The following is a 16,870-nucleotide window of genomic DNA, read 5'->3' on the forward strand; positions in this document are numbered from 1 at the left end:
AATTTTAATTAATTCATTCATTACAAGCAATCAAATCAAAAATTAATAATTAATCAAGTTCATTAATTCAATTATAATTAAGTACTTCACCCATCATTAAGATCTCAGTCCAAATGTCCCAGCATTCCTGACCTCTCTTCCTTCTTCCTTGTTCTTCTTCCCAGCAGGCTCTATTTCTTCAACAACACCAGTTCAGACCTTCGCCATTTTCATTCAAAGTCCATTTACGTTTTTAGTACAGAAGACAGTGGTAGAAAACTTCCAAAACAAAAGCAGACATACAGCTCTCTCAAACCACACTTCAAGGGGGAGGCAGCTGCGCCGGAAAACCACCGCTAAAAACCACCTCCTCCTCCTTAATCCCTCGGCACCGACCTCTATCCTCTGTCTCGTCACCTCACGCTCTGCCGCACTCCGCCATCTTCAAAACTTGCCCATTACTTTCACTTTCACCTCCGGTTCTCTCTCTTCCTCCGTTCTCCTCCGTTACCCTTGACTTTCAAATACAACTCTTCTCAAACCACTCTTCAAGGGGGAGGCAGCTGTGGCAGAAAAGCCACCGCTAAAAACCACCTCCTCCTCCTTTATCCCTCAGCACCGTCCTCAGTCCCGTCACCTCACGCTCTGCCGCACTCCGCCATCTTCAAAGCTTATCGCCTCTTTCCCCTCCGATTCTTTCTCTCTCTCTTCGTTTTCCTCCGCTTTCCTCCACTTTCATTTATTCACTTCTCCAACACCTTCCCTCTCCTTTTCTCCAATTCCACTCTTAATGATTCCCAGTCAGTCAGCCATTCTCAGTTCCTTCTTTTTAAACTTTCCTTTTCTTTCCTCCTTCAATCACACTTCACCCCTGCTGCTCCAATTCTTATACTCTCTTGCTTTAATCTCAGTCTCTTCAATCCTCTCAATCCACTCCACTCCCTCTCTCTTTCCACCTCTCAGCGAAAGAAACCATTTTCAGACATCCCATCCCGTCAGAAAGAAATGGAATCTTTTCCTTGCTCACCTCACTTTCTTCCGACGCAATCGTCGCTGTCCGCTGTCCATTCTCCGCTGTTCCAACCAAGCACTGACTTAACCATCTTCAGGCAAGGTATTCTCTTTTTCAATTCAGCCTTAAGTTTCTTCCAGCCCTTGTATTTAGTCTGTTTGGGCTATTTAAATTTGCAGAAGTCGCTATAGTCCAGGATGCTCCTTTCTCTGGCGGCCCAGTTAGTGCTAGAAAGCATATACCAGCCTCGGTGCAGGGAAGGCAGGGGTTGAACGGAGAAGCCTCCACCACTCTTTTCAACCTTCTGCAAGCTCCCTTCGGCTGCGGGGGTGTCCCCTGACACCTCCTTTGAGTGAAGCCCCTTGGAGGGCCACCCCTAAGGCTAGCAATTCAGGATGTCTTCTGCCTTACTTCACCATCTTGCCGGAACCAAGTTTCTTATTTTTCAAAAAATGTCGATCTTTTGCCAAAATATGAGTTTCTTGTAAGCAAATTATATCCATTTCCAGTTTGTTAGATATCTAAAGGTCTTCCTCCTTTTTATAGGAGAATTGTCCATTTATATTAATAGAGATTATTGATGCCATTATGGATTTTTCTTATCACTCTTTTTTAGTCTGCAGTCTTGTTGGATATTTCCTTAGTTCATTTGAATCCTCTTCATCTGCGACTTCTTCCTCTTCGTCCTCCTTCTTTTTCTTCCCCTCTTTTTCCTCAGCTTTCTCCAAAAAAGTTCTGAGCTTTGAAGTTAGAGTTTATCCTATATCTGTTCTCTTCATAGATAAAGAGTAAGCCTTCCGGCATTAGCTATGTATAAGGTATTTCTCTTTCTTTCAAAAAGTTTGTCAAGGTTTGATATTATCTTCTCCTTTGTCTGACTGGCCATGGCACTTCTATCAAAATTTTCACCATATTTCCTGTTATTATCACTGGTTTATCTCTCGCTTTCTTTAAAATATTGCCTCTGGTCTTCTTTCTTGTGAGCTTCAAATGGATTTTGCTGGGCAGTTTATTCCGCGTCATGAAGCTTGATGGTACTCTCTTAATTTGATCAAACTCTTCTTCCATCTTTTCAGGTGTCACCTGTAAGATTTCTGCCAGAGCTTCACTTAGTATTTTCTGTAAATCTTCAGTTTTTTCTTCTGGTACATTTTGAAACCTCCGCATGTAGGCTGCTCTATCTGTCTCTAACTGTAGAAGTCTACTATAATATGCTTTCTGTTCTTTTTCCAGCTGTTCCACCTTTTGTGTGTTGTCAGTCACCTGTGCATCTAGGACCTTAAAGCTTTATTGGTCTCTGCTGTCTGTTTTCTGTTCTCTTGAAGCTCTTGTTTGATTTCTGCCATCTGCTCTCCTATATTGTCTACTTTACCAGTCAGCTGTGCTATGGCAGTTAGTAGAGTATTTTGCATCTCTTTCATGCCCCTCTGCATGGTTGTAAACTTTCCTAGACCAGTCGAAGAACTGGGTGACAGGATTGGTGGTTTACCTTCTTGATTGTCTTTTTTTAATTACCTCTTTAAAGCCAATCGCAGCTTTATTTCCCATCCTTATTAGTATATTTGCACTCACAGGCACCAATTTTATGTACTGCCCTTTCAGTAGTCTGTTTTGGAACACAGTGTTCCTATTCATATTAGTTAAGCTAGTATCTATCAGACAATGTCAATATTATGCAAAGATAATAGCTTGTTTAAATAAACATCCTTCTTGCTTCTATCAACAATTTAACAAACCCCAAATATCAATAAGTCTTATATTAAACAGAGCCTTTTTACCACAACAATCTTTGATACCACCTAGCCAAAACAGTTCAACTCACAGAAACAGAAACAGTTCACTGTTGTGTCTTTTTCAGAACAAATAGTTCAATGGAGTCCAAGTCTTAACAAGTTCGTCCAGCTATTCCAAGCTATAAATTGTAATTCAGGGCTGAATGCCCCATTTGTATAATCCACAGGTAAGAGTAAAAATTGAAAATAGCCCAAAAAGATAATAAAATAAAATAAAACAATCCAGGTGAACCCAAAATGAAATGAAAAAATGAAAACTCCACAGAGAGGGAAGGGAAGAAAAAAAATGGAGAAAAATAAATTTTAAAAAAGGTAAAAAGAACAAATGTTCAGACCATATGTTTAAAAGGAGTCCTCCAGGAAAAAACCACTTGAAATAAACACACAAGAAGACACGTGGAAAAGAAGAAGAAAAAAAAGAGCCAACAAAAAACCATATCCATAATATCCACCATCAGAAATTTATAATCCACTTAAAGGCTTTCACAGCTATTCTTCCAACAGTCAATAGTATAGCTGCATTTTATAATCCACTGTACAAATCCAATGTGACCCTAAGTGTATATTTAGGACCCACAAAGACTTATTCAGGATAGTTCAAAAAAAGCTTCAAACTCCTTCCTTTTCTTATACCTTTCAAAGTCCCAAAGATTTACATAACACTGTATTTGTCCTATAAAGTTCAGTTCTTTATAATATTAATTGGCAACTGAGCCTTCTTACACGAAATGTCCTTCTCATCCATATATACTTGCAAGCAACTTTCCAGCAGCAAGATCTTCCTCCCCCCTCAAAAAGTTTAGGACAGATCAATTCACTTCAGCCATCAAGTCTTTTCTATCTTTAAAGACTGGTGTGATTCATATTTCCCAGGATAACATTAAGAGAGTCACCAGGTTAGGCAGGAACTTTTGGAGGCCTCCGAAAAGAAAGGGAGAGAGTTGTATTCCTCCCCCCCTTCTCGCCGCCTTTGCCTCTGTCCGTGCTCCACTTTGCACCCAATTCTCCAGACCCCCTGTTTGCACAAATGCTATTTTTGAGTTCAATATTAAAAGAAAAAAGAGACTTACAGTCTTCATAGAGATAATACAACTTGTTAAGATCATGTAGAAGTCCTTGATGAAAAGAGAAGAAGAGGACCGGCAGTCAACACCGATGCCATTTAAAAATGGCGATCGAAGCAGTGAGGCTCACAGCGAGCCGGGCTCGAGAGACAGCTGCCGCTGTCGATCCCGACTCTCAGCTCAAGCTGTCTGCCTTCTGAGACCCTTCCTGGGTCCCAGAGTTTGGTCTCCCAGTAGGAGAGACCCCTCAATTGCCCAATCCAAGTCGCTCCTTAGTTCAGGTTGCCGAAACCGGAAGTCAATGTTTCATATTTTCATGAGTTCTCCATCTAAATTCCAAGGTTTGTAATCTTTCATGTGAGATGTCAACAATCTGTTACATAACCCACTTTCAGTGTAATTCATAGGCTCATATATCATGCAAAATCATGTTTTCTTTAAACAAATGTTTAGCATAATTATCCAAACACAGGCCACTTCAATAAACATGGTTAGCCAAAGTCCATTGAACTAGGATCTGAAACCATATTTTCAAATTGGCTACTTGATCAGTGTTAATTATTCTTCCAATGAAACCAGCACACTCACTTATTCTCTTCTCAGGATACAGTAGGGTTGCCAGATCCAAATCAAGGAATATCTGGGGACTTTGGGGGAGGAGTCTGGAGATTTTCCCATTCTCTAAACTAAATAAATAAATGAAAATATGACAGTACAGTTTCCCTGAATACAGACTTCATTTCTTCATTCTCTTTTTTGCCTTCAATGGATTCCCCAGCAGCTGCACTTCCACTAAATGAAAGTGAATACACCTCCCCCCCCCAAAAAAAATAAACAGTTTGCAAGCCCACACTTTTTTGATCTCTCTGGGGCAATGGTATACATTGGTATACAATGGTATACTGACTGTAACAGTCTGCTGTTTTTCAACCAACTTCTTCAGGAAAATGAAAGTAAGAAAGATAGATGTCTACAGGGTAATAATAATAATAATAATTTTTAATTTATATCCCGCCCTCCCCGCTGAAGCAGGCTCAGGGTGGCTTACATGGCATAAAATGTAGGCATTACAATAATACAATAATAAAAATACACAAGTTACATAGCAATTATATTACTCAATTAAAATGTACTATTACATTAAAACCATCTATTTAAAACTATCAGATTTAAAACCAACACATTAATTCGGTGCTACAATCTCGATGTTACTCATCTTGACACAATTTTACGTGACGACGGTACAATAAATTCCACATTAAGAAAAAAACAGCTGAAAGAGGATAGTCTTGCAAGCCCTGCAGAACTGGTTAAGGCTCTGCAAGGCCCGCACCTCTTCTGGTAGTTGGTTCCACCAGTGGGGAGCTGTGATCGAAAAGGCCCTTTCTCTCGTAGTTTTCAGTTTGGCCTCCTTCGGCCCAGGGATTGTCAATAGATTTTATGAGCCAGATCTCAGTACCCTCTGGGGAACATATGAAGTGAGATGGTCCCTAAGGTAGGCAGGTCCTCAGCCATATAGGGCTTTAAAGGTAATAACCAGGGTAGAGTTTTTCTCCATCCCCTAATCAGGTTCTAGTTAACTCTTTAACCTCCTCTTTACCCGTGGCGCAGAGTGGTAAAGCTGCAGTACTGCAGTCGGAGCCCTCTGCTCACGACCTGAGTTCAATCCCATTGGAAGGTGGTTCAGGTAGCCAACTCCAGGTTGACTCAGCCTTCCATCCTTCTGAGGTCAGTAAAATGAGTACCCAGCTTGCTGGGGGGAAAGTGTGGATGACTAGGGAAGGCAATGGCAAACCACCCCGTCAAAAGTTTGCCATGAAAACGTTGTGAAAGCAATGTCACCTCAGAGTCGAAAATGACTGGTGCTTGCACAGGGGACTACCTTTACCTTTTTTACTATACAAATGACTTCTGAAGCAAAGGCAAAACAGACAGAGAGACTGGGCTCTTTCTCTTCCTCTCTCACACACTCACTTGGAAGCGCCATGTGATTCTGCCTTCTCATCCCTGCTGAGATTCTGCCTCCTGCTGAGATTTAAAGGCACACACATATTCCAAAACACAAAGAGTTTGCAAGCTTCTTCTAAACCTGCTGAGATCTAAAGGCGCATCATGGCTATTGGGGCAGGGCTTTCCCCCCATCGGTCAGCTGGCTAGCAGTTGGGAGGAACCTGCAAAACCAGACCTGGGATAGAGCAAAGATGACAAAATAAATGATCATCTACATGCTGAAGCCATGTTTCAGAAATTAGCCATAGTTTCATGTTATGTCTGAGCTGAGGCCTTGCCTACTGCCTGCTGTTCAGATTTTGTCAGTTTGAGCTATATGTTTTTATTTTTTTGAATTTTCTAATAACATACTTTATAACAACAAATATAGTGTACATTAAAAATTCATCAAGTGAATGAACAAGGTTGGGGATGCTAAAAAATGCAAAAACAGGGGGGATGAGAAATAAAGTTGAAGGGAAAGTGGAAACACAAGGTAATATATTCTTCTCATGTAAACAGGTATGCCTACTAATATCCATAGCTTTGAGCAGTTTCCCTAACCTTTGATATAGTATGAATTTAAATTTATTGTTCAGGCATTGGGTAGTAACCCTGTTCCACTAAAAGCAAGCATATGATTACATACTGCAAATCTGAAATAAGAAAATAGCTGAGCAATAAAGGAGTCCAGGGGATAGACCTGGAATGTGAAAACGAAAGATTCAAATAGACTGAACAAGCAAACACAAAATTATGCATCTTCAGTCATGGCTGGGTTGATGCAGCTCCTTTCAAAACTGCCACCCCCCTCACAAGATTACATGACTGTATTTCAGTACATTATCTCAGGAGAATTAGGAGGGAAAAAATACATAAATCCTCCACCTATGGCCTGATAGCCTCAAGGTCTTAATGGGTGTGGGAAAGAAAGGTGCACTATAAATGGAAGTCACTTCTAATTATGATTAACAAAGGGGCTTCTAGAAAGACTGGCTTCTGAACAGAGCCTACCCAGAATCTGTTATGGCATGTCTTTTCAACACTCTGTTCCCTTTTATCCTCATTTAATTCACTGCTCTGTCACAAAAGACATACAGAGAGTCAACATTACTGGGGAACTTGTGCACATTTTCCCCACTGACACAAAAGCAGCAGATTGCTAATAAATACGAATCCTTGAACTGTGTTGAGATTGACATGATGCAGGGACACAAACTAGAAGGTGAAAAAAAAAGCTTGTTTTAAAAGGCATCTCTAATAGAAACATGGGGAGTGAATGATGGCTAGAAGGAGGAAGCAACTGGAGATGCCTAAAATGCCTGAGAAAATGGGCTTAAAATGTACTGTGCTATTTTCAGTACAACAAACTATCCATTCTTCCTGTCTAATATACATTAAATACATATGCAAGTCAGTGTTGATTATCTCCAGTCTAACTTATGTACCCAGATCTACAGGTGCATGAAAACATATAGATTTCCAATGTGTAAAAGCTCCATACATTTGAGGAGGCAAATACACAGGGTTGGGTTTTATTACTGTTTTTCTAGGGTAGAGATGGAGAGTTTGGGTTGGATCCAGACTAAATTCTCCATCAGTGAAATGGAACTTTTCTTCCCACTGTAGCCTACTGATCTCCACAAAATGTTGCACTTAGAGGACATGTTACAGGCAGTGCGTTAAGTCTCTTATTTTGATGGGGAAATTGGTGAAGAAACTTGGTAGAGCGAATTAGGAGCAAAGATCTTTGCTTTCAATAATATGGAGTTCAGGTTTTCAACCAAGAAATAGACCAAGCAATTGTAATTTGATAGTGTTTACTTAAGCTATGTATCAAGAGGATTCATACACACATACATATGTTGTACAAGGAAACAAGAGTCTAAAAAAAATAGAGGTTACCGATAGAGAAATTCAAGGGTCGTTGAAGCGGGCAATATTCACCTGATCCAGAAGAGGAGACATCCGTCTAAAGGAAAAATACACGGAGAGGAATGAGAACAACCAGCGTAACGTGCCCTATAGACTTAATTACAGGAGTAACGGGTGGTACAGACTGCAAATGGCGCCCTACAGAATGCACACCGAGGTGGGGTTTGACCCATACTTTATAGGGGTATGATGGATGGGGGGGGGGGGTCGGTAGTTACCAAAGGGACTTTGATGTTTCATAGATGGATATCTTGGATCGCTATGTTGGGAAACTTCGCACATTTCACTAGGATGATAAGCTTGGAGGGACTGCATAATTTGTTATCGGGTTTTGTCTGCCACTTGGAAAAAAGATCAAAGACTTTAAAGGTAGGATCAATCAAGTTATGTACTTGATTGGATTTAGCAAGGTAGAGGTGATAGATTAAAGGAAGAGACAATTGGCAAGTTCCAAAAGATCAGAGTGAGAGTAATACTTACCCGCAGTTCCCATGCTATTATGCATCCCGTTTGGGTGGGGGTGCTGGAGGGGGAATAGATGAGATTGTGATGAGATACAGACTGCAGGCACCAACCAAACCAGGTTCTTTACTGGGTCCACTTCCCCCGTTTAGATGGAGTGCTGTCTTGGCCTGTCTTTGGTTGGACTCCATTTTGTTTACCAGAAATAGGAGACCCTCTCTCTTTATTTGTACTGGGGTACTCCATTTATATCAGGCAGCACCTCTCAGTAACAGACAGGGGACCCTGAGAAATAATATTAGAGGATCTGTGGAAATTGCTTATTTAATCATAGTCCAATAATTTATTTGGTCTAGTTTCTAGGATTGCCAACTCTTGGTTGAGAAATTCTGGGAGATTTAGAGATGGTACCTAAGAAGGGCATAGTTTATTGAGAGGAGAAAGCTCAACAGGGATGCAGCTGGCCACATAGTCTCAAGGCCCCAAAAGTGCACAGACTAATCCAAACCTTAGTCAAGGTTGCCAACTTACTTATTTACTATGCTGATGTAACATCATGCCAATTTAATATTTTTCCTTTATTCCTTTTTTTCTTTTTTCCAAAGGCAACCTCACAATTTATATGTGGTCCATGTTTGACACAAAACCAGCTAGCATGAAAAAGAAAAAAATGGGGCCTTGAAACTATGTGGCAAGCTGGATGTAATTACAGGGAACATTCTTTTAAGAAGGACCAGTAGTTGGTAGTATCTTTAAAGCTTTTTGGCCATCAGAAAACCTGTTACACATATTGTTGTATTGATACATAAAAACTGAAAAAAAGCCCTTGTGGCCCAGGGCAGAGGGGAATGGCTGCTGCCAAGAAAACGGAGATGGAGAAACCTTCCATGTGGAAGCCATGTTTCCAGTGCTCTGTATTGGCAGCCATAGCAGCCACAGGAAAATCACTCAAGCCTATTCTTCACTAACATTCCAGTTGTTTGACTGGTGTACTAAGTATGTGATCAAGCATTGTTCCAAGTAAGTAAAAGGGGACAGCATGGCTTATCCAACAAGTATTGGTCCGGTGATTTCCCTCTCCTTTTTGCATGTCTCCACAATTCCAAGTATGGCTCTTATTCAGACCAAGCAGGGAAGGCAACAGGGCTGAGAATTCCCCTTACATGCAACACATGGGCTGTTTAGCAGCTATGAATAGCTCTGCAACTCTGCACTGATGTCCATCTGTAAAGACATTTGATGGCAAGTGAAGCAAACCAATTTGTCTCCACCCTGTTTATTACAAATTTATTACTTAAATAATATGTTTTGTGGTCTCTGTGTGCTGAAGTGGATCCATATGATCAGACTGTAATACTGAATGAAGGCAGATGGTGTGGTATCATGCACAAACATTTACTTGGCAATAACTATGTGCTGTGAGGATTTTGGACATGGAAAATCATAGGCTTTGGTAATACATTAATGCAGTCTGTTTTCTATATTGTGTGGTATAAAAACTGCCTCAGTCACTTCAAGTGACAAAGTCATACTTAGGCCAGTAATTGTCTGGTAGTTTGACCCATACAGAGGAAAACTGCAATGTCTCTTGTGCATACACAGGGCTGGCTCACCAACTAGGCAAACTAGGCATTTGCTTAGGGCGCCGGCAGGGCAGGGGCATTAAATTTGACCTTCCCCCTCCCTCCTAGTCAAATGCCTAGTTTGCCTGCTCCCCAGCCTCCTCCTCCCTCCCTTCCCCTCAGGTTTATTTCAATGCCTGGGAATGGGCAGTCGAGTGCCACACTCCCTGGCTATTTAAAGGCTCCTGCCTGCCAATCAGCTGAACAGAAGGTAAAACTATGCTGGAGGCTCCTGGCTCCTATGCTGGCCTTCTGGCACACTCACTGTCAGTGCCGGGTTGAGGGGGCAGGCCAGCAGAAGCAGGAAGGGCCAGTGAGCCGCTGAAAGAGTGGCTGCTGCTGCCTCCTCCCCACTTCCTTCCCATCCAGGAAGTGGGGAGGAGGCAGTGGTGGCAGCTGCTCTTTCAGTGGCTTGCTGGTCCTTTCCGCTGCTGCTGGCCTGCCCCCTCAACCTGGCACTGACAGGCATTCCTGGGCATTGAAATAGACCTGGTGGGGAAGGGAGGGAGGAGGAGGCATGGCAGAGGGGGGGGGGATGGCAGGGCACTACAGAGGGGGGCAACAGGCCACAAGTCTGCCTAGGGCACCATACACCCTAGGGCCAGTCCTGTGTGTACAAAACACACAACTGCAATGCCTCTTTCATGTGATGCCACTTACTTGATGTGCAGCTTGCCAGTTGCCAGTTTGAGTACTTCAGAAGTACATTGCACTTTTAAGAACTCATAACTTCTGAACATAGCTCAGTCCCCCCCCCCCCATTGGTTATATTCATGATCAATATAATGGAGCGTTGGAATTTTTCTTTTCTTTTCTTGTTGCTGTGTTACAAGAGTATATTTGTGCCACTGTTGACAAAGATGAGACAGAATTGTTTTTCTCTTTCTGGCATTTTGAAAACCTCTATTCAACATGAAGTGTTTTGATATAATTTGCAGAACTGTTTAACAGCTCTTTATGGCCTTTAAAATGTTCAGCAGTATTTCATCATAAAGCCTTTCTGCATTTACTGTGGTTGGAAAGCAAGACCCTTGTGGAATAATATTATTACTCATTGAAGGGCTGTTTGGGATGAGTCTCTATCTGGAAACTCACTGCAATTGTAGTATGTGAACAGGGCATGTTCAGGACCAGGATTTGGATGCCACAGATCCATCCTATTAACAAGATGACTTTTCATGATGCAAAAGGCTGTTTCATTTGGCCAAAAGTGCCACTGTTTGTAGAATAGATCCATGGAATCCAACTCAAAGTGGTTGTATGCGTATGGCATGTATTATGTATATTTTGCATTAACTATTATTCAGTTACTTGTGTGTCACATCAATTTTTGCTGTTATTTTCAACTTTCTTCCCCCTTGCTGTGATTATAGCTAAAACAACACTCTGTGTAAAGCAAGGGGTCCTTGTGCAGCCTTCCAGCTATTTATAGATTATGCAAAATTGGCAATCCAATATCAGCTGATGTTTCTCCAGAAAAACCAACACCCCAAAACAAATTGGCAGTTGACAGCAAATGTGCTTCTGTAGCTATAATGGCATCTTCAAATTATCCAGGAATAAAGGGAAGCAACTGTGTGTGTGTGAGGGGGACACACATTAAGAAATTAAACTTTTGCAACTCCCTATTCTCACTAATCAATCCCTGTCAATTAAGGAAGGTTTATGGCAAGTGATGCAGAACAGTGAATATGTGACGTGATTGCAAAAATGCATTATTTTGTGACTCCAACAGTCGACTTGATTTTCTGTATTATTTGGTAAAGCCTGAGTTCAAACCATGTTGAGCATTAATTTTACTGACTATCCACTATTTCTTAGCCCAGTTATTTTGAGGACAAAGGAGAGGTGCTGGATTGCCTTCAAAGGATTTCAAGCAATTTAAAATTCATGGGACAGGACTTTCCCACCTGACTAATAGCCTTCAGAGGCCTCAAAATTTCACTTCTGGGAGATGATGGATCCTCACAAACAGAATGAGGGCAAAATAGTAGGTATGCAGTGGGGAAGTAATTTAGGCAAAAAGAACTTCCTTTTATGCTGACCCCATCTTTTCCATAAAAGTAAAATGATGGTATCAAGATACAGGTTTTGAAGGGTGCATCTTTGGATCCTTGGAAAAAAGGCAGGCTGCAATGTGATTTTTATTTTTTTTAATCACCCAGTATAGGGTTGCCAACTCCTGGTTTGGAGATTCCTAGAGATGGAGCCTGGGGAAGGTATAATTTGGGGAGGGGAGAACCTTAGCAGGGTATAATGCCATACAGACCACCCTCCAAAGCAGCCATTTTCTACAGGGAACTGATATATTTAGTCTGGAGACCAGTTGTAATCCCAGGAGATATCAAACTCCGCTTGGAGGCTGGCAGTCCTACCTGATAAGGCTCCATGCCTGTCCAACATCTCTTTGTAAGCTGATGACCCTGAACACTTACATCAGCCAGTTAAAACATTTTCTGCTATGGATGACCAGATCACATGGAAGCATTTTTGGTGGCAATCATTTATTTATTTATTTATAGTCATGCTGCTGTTACAGAATCATATAACACTTTTCTTCATTATTAAGAACATAAGAGAAGCAATGTTAGATCAGGCCAATGGCCCATCCAGTCCAACACTCTGGGCGTTTTCACACTGACCTTAATCGGCAGCGACGTCCCTCTTCACCGCACAGGATCTGCGCGGATTTCGCACCAATTTCTGCGGAGCACCCGGAAGAGCCACAAAGTCCCATGGCTTTTGCGGCACAAATGTAAACCGCCAAAAAACAGTTTACATTTGCGCCGCAAAAGCCGCGGGACTTTGCGGCTCTTCCGGGTGCTCCGCAGCAATTGGTGCGAAATCCGCGCAGTTCCTGTGTGGTGAAGAGGGACGTCGCTGCCGATTAAGGTCAGTGCGAAAACGCCCTCTGTGTCACACAGTGGCCAATATATATATATATACACACACACACACATAATTTGGGGAGGGGAGAACATAAGAGAAGCCATGTTAGATCAGGCCAATGGCCCATCCAGTCCAACACTCTGTGTCACACAGTGGCCAATATATACACACACACACACTGTGGCTAATAGCCACTGATGGACCTCTGCTCCATATTTTTATCTAAACCGCTCTTGAAGGTGGCTATGCTTGTGGCTGCCACCACCTCCTGTGGCAGTGAATTCCACATGTTAATCACCCTTTGGGTGAAGAAGTACTTCCTTTTATCCGTTTTAACCTGTCTGCCCAGCAATTTTATCGAATGCCCATGAGTTCTTGTATTGTGAGAAAGGGAGAAAAGTACTTCTTTCTCTACTTTCTCCATCCCATGCATTATCTTGTAAACCTCTATCATGTCACCCCGCAGTCGACGTTTCTCCAAGCTAAAGAGTCCCAAGCGTTTCAACCTGTCTTCATAGGGAAAGTGTTCCAGCCCTTTAATCATTCTAGTTGCCCTTTTCTGCCCTTTTCTGGACTTTCGCCAATGCTATAATATCCTTTTTTATTATTCTTTTGCCTAGTGCTCAAGAGAAACAAAAGACCTTAGGAATAATTTAATTTTTCATATATGTGGTAGATCTGATGAAGAAACCAGGGTTATATTTCTATTTATGCTGTATGAACAAAATTTGCTAGGTCTTGCATTTTAGAATAGATAAGAAAGCATATGTTCCATCTGAAAATAAATCACTGATACATTAGAGAGGCTTCTGTGTTGGAGTATACCAGTGCCTTGGAAGTCAAAATAACCACACCAAACTTATTTCATTATTTTGAACAGCATTCAGAACTGTAAGGGTAAAATATGCTTTACATTCAGTTGTGAGCATAATTGCCCTGTACTGGAGAGAATTTGAAATGTAAACCTTTAAATTTAAAATTGTGTTTTAGTATCACGACTTCGACAGATACTGATGAGGTATTTCCATGGGCTTCTAGTATTAATTTACCAGTCCTTTCTTTTAATTAAAAAGGGTTAAAGAAAGAAAACACCAGTGCCGAGGAATTTGTTTAAGGGCTGCAGGAATGTTTCTTCCTTTCCCTGTTTGAGGACACTAGAAAGGGAGGAAAAAACCTCACACATGTTGACATTCCTTCTGCAAATGACCAATTTAATTTCCATAACAATAAACTACTTCTCCTCCTCTCTCTCTTTCACTCTCTCTCTCTCTCTCTCACACACACAAAAAATGTTCTAATATAACCTTCTGTTTGTGACATTTATTTGACAATGACAGATTAGGGAGGATAGAGAATGAGAAATTTTCTCCTCAAACCCTCCCTTCACCATTCACAAATGCCTGTTGGTCCTTATCATGCCAAAATGGATGAGTCAAGAAGGGTTGTCCAGCACTAGTGATAGCTTCTTAGAGCAGGGCATGACGAGAGGGAGTGTTGCACAATGTGGCAATGTTGCTTTCTGGAAGGACACCACTGTGTTGAGTGATGCTGTAGGAATTTTTCTGCTCTCTATGGTAAAAACCATAGAGGGCAAATGCCAACCCAAATGAGGGGGCTAGGCAAGATCTCATTTGCAGAATCAAGTTTTTGCTGTCCATCTAGCCTGGCCTTGCTTAGGCTGGCTCTTTCTAAATCTGTCCTTTTTCACATTAAAAGTCTTCCTTATATTATGAACATTATTTCTACTATTTAGAGAAGTATGAGACTCTGTATAAGCAATGAGGCCAGAACAGCAGCCAGGGACCCTTCCCTGGTGCCTGAATCTAACTCTGTCTGAGAACTCCTTTGACTTTCCTAATAACTTTTTCCACAAGAATATTTTAAATCTTATTTTAATTTGTATTTGTACATATTTGATTTGTAACTGCTGTAAGTCAGTCCCACACAGAAATTCTGGATAAGTGCCTGTGGCATGCTTGTACCCTGCTTTCTTTGCCAAAGATCTCAGGTTCAACCAGGCTTCTCCATTGAAAAGGGCTCAGGGAAGAGATGTGAATAAACTCCAGTCAGAGCAAACAGGCTCACACTAACTGGATCAATGGTCTGACTCTATAGGGAAGCTTCAAACTTTGTGGGAGACAATTTTTGGCTGAAAAGTGGAGTAAAATGCAGTACATAAATAAACATGCAAGGGGAAGGAAATAGAAAGAATGAAGTTTCTATTTTTCTTCAGTGTGGCATCTGCAGAAAGGGAACTAATAAAATGGTTACATTTTAAAAGAGATGCCAAAGCAGACTGCAAAGTGCAATCCCCACCACCCAGTCTCCAAAAAAGATTGAGAGGGATGAAATTATTAAGCAACATCTGGCAGAAGCTCACAAAGACTTGCACCCATTTTAGTTCCTCATTAAAAGGATATAAAATTCAAAGGAAGCTGTGAAGGAAAAAAAACCCCAACAACAATCTAGCCATGTGCAAATTAAAAGAGGAAGTTCCAATATGATAGAATTACATCTTTAGTACTGCAGTGGCTGGTGCAGCAGCCAAAAGCCATAGACTCATGCATATTTGCTCGTATAAACCATTAAAGTTGAAAGCTCTATGGGTTGCTACACATGGTAGCAATTTGTCCAATGCAAAGATTGATCTCTGTGTTTTGAGTAAGCACTCTGCAAACAGTCTTTATAACCTCCAGCAACTGGGACAGAGAATGTTGCCATGCTTTGGCTTCTCCATATTTGTTTCACGAATTCTCCTTACCCTTTGGAAGAATAATACAACTGATCAAGAAGTGACCTGCACATGTTGGCAAACTTCTACTTGGTAAATGTGTATCTGTACTTATGTTTTCACATTGTTGTTCTCCATGGCAAAGAAGACTAGAAGCTTATGATTTCTTATAAAATTTCAGCTCAGATTCTTAATAATCCAGTACTGCAAGGTCCTGCATTACTTATACCCTATTGTTCATAACAATTGCTATGAAGATGTCTAGCTCTGTCCTTTAAAAAAGAACACACCATCTATAAACCCCTTCTCTATCCATGGAATGATCATAGATATCCATGGAAAGATCATAGATATCATAAAAGAAAGCTTGGGAATTGGACTGTAGCGTAGAATATCTTATTCTATTTCTCTTTGCAGCGAGATCTCATTAGTTTTTATTTCCTCCTTAATTTTCTGTCATTCATACATAGCAGACAATAAGGTCCTCTCTTGTCAGTCTAGGTTTTTATAACATGGGAAACATGGGGCAGTGTGACTCCCAGCCTGCAGTTTAGGCAGCTTTTACTGCCTACCAACACATATAGTGAAGTGAATTTTTAAGTAACAAATAGGATAGTACACAGATCTCTTCGAGTGCTTTCTTAGTTGCCATTTTCCATTACAGGATTATCTCCACCAATCATGTTTTGACAAGGGACAGAGACTTCCTCTAGGTGTGCATGTGGCTCTGCCTCCCTCAGCGGCCTCCTTGCTAGTGAAACCTTTCTCCCTGATGTGCTAGATTTTATTTGGGTTTTTTTTTAGGTAGGAGAACATTAGAAGAACATTAAAGATGCATCTGCTCTTCAGAAACTGAAGTAGTATGATTTGCTTTACCACCTCAAGAATATGCCACCTCATTGTGCCATGTTTGTAGACCAGGTCTTGGCTTCTTCCAAACCACGCACTAAAATTCAACAGTCTGACAAGTCAAATTCTATAATCACCATGCGATGAAGGCCTATAAGGGCAAGGACCAGCATACATTCAGAACCGCCTCTCCCCATGAGGTACTTACAATCTATGACTCAATATATTCTGGTGGTCCCTGGCCCCAGAGACATCCAGATTGCCTCGAATTAGGCTTGCCAATCCCCAGGTCCCGTGGGGGTTTTCCAGGCTCCTTCCTGCCCCCAGTCAGCTGGCCAGCAGGGGAAAGCCCCACCCCCAAAACCACCATGTGACTTTCCACCTCCGGAGGCTTCAGTCTCCGCTTGGAAAGGCTTCCTCTTGGGATGGTGTGTCTGTGCTACTTTGAAGAAGTTGGCAGCAACTTGTGAGTAGAGATGCCAATCTCTCACTTCAGAGTCACCAGAAACAGGGAGGGGGGAGGGAAATGTCTGCTGGGCACTTCA

This window comes from Heteronotia binoei, chromosome 21 (assembly GCF_032191835.1).
Source record: "Heteronotia binoei isolate CCM8104 ecotype False Entrance Well chromosome 21, APGP_CSIRO_Hbin_v1, whole genome shotgun sequence".
NCBI lineage: Eukaryota > Metazoa > Chordata > Lepidosauria > Squamata > Gekkonidae > Heteronotia > Heteronotia binoei.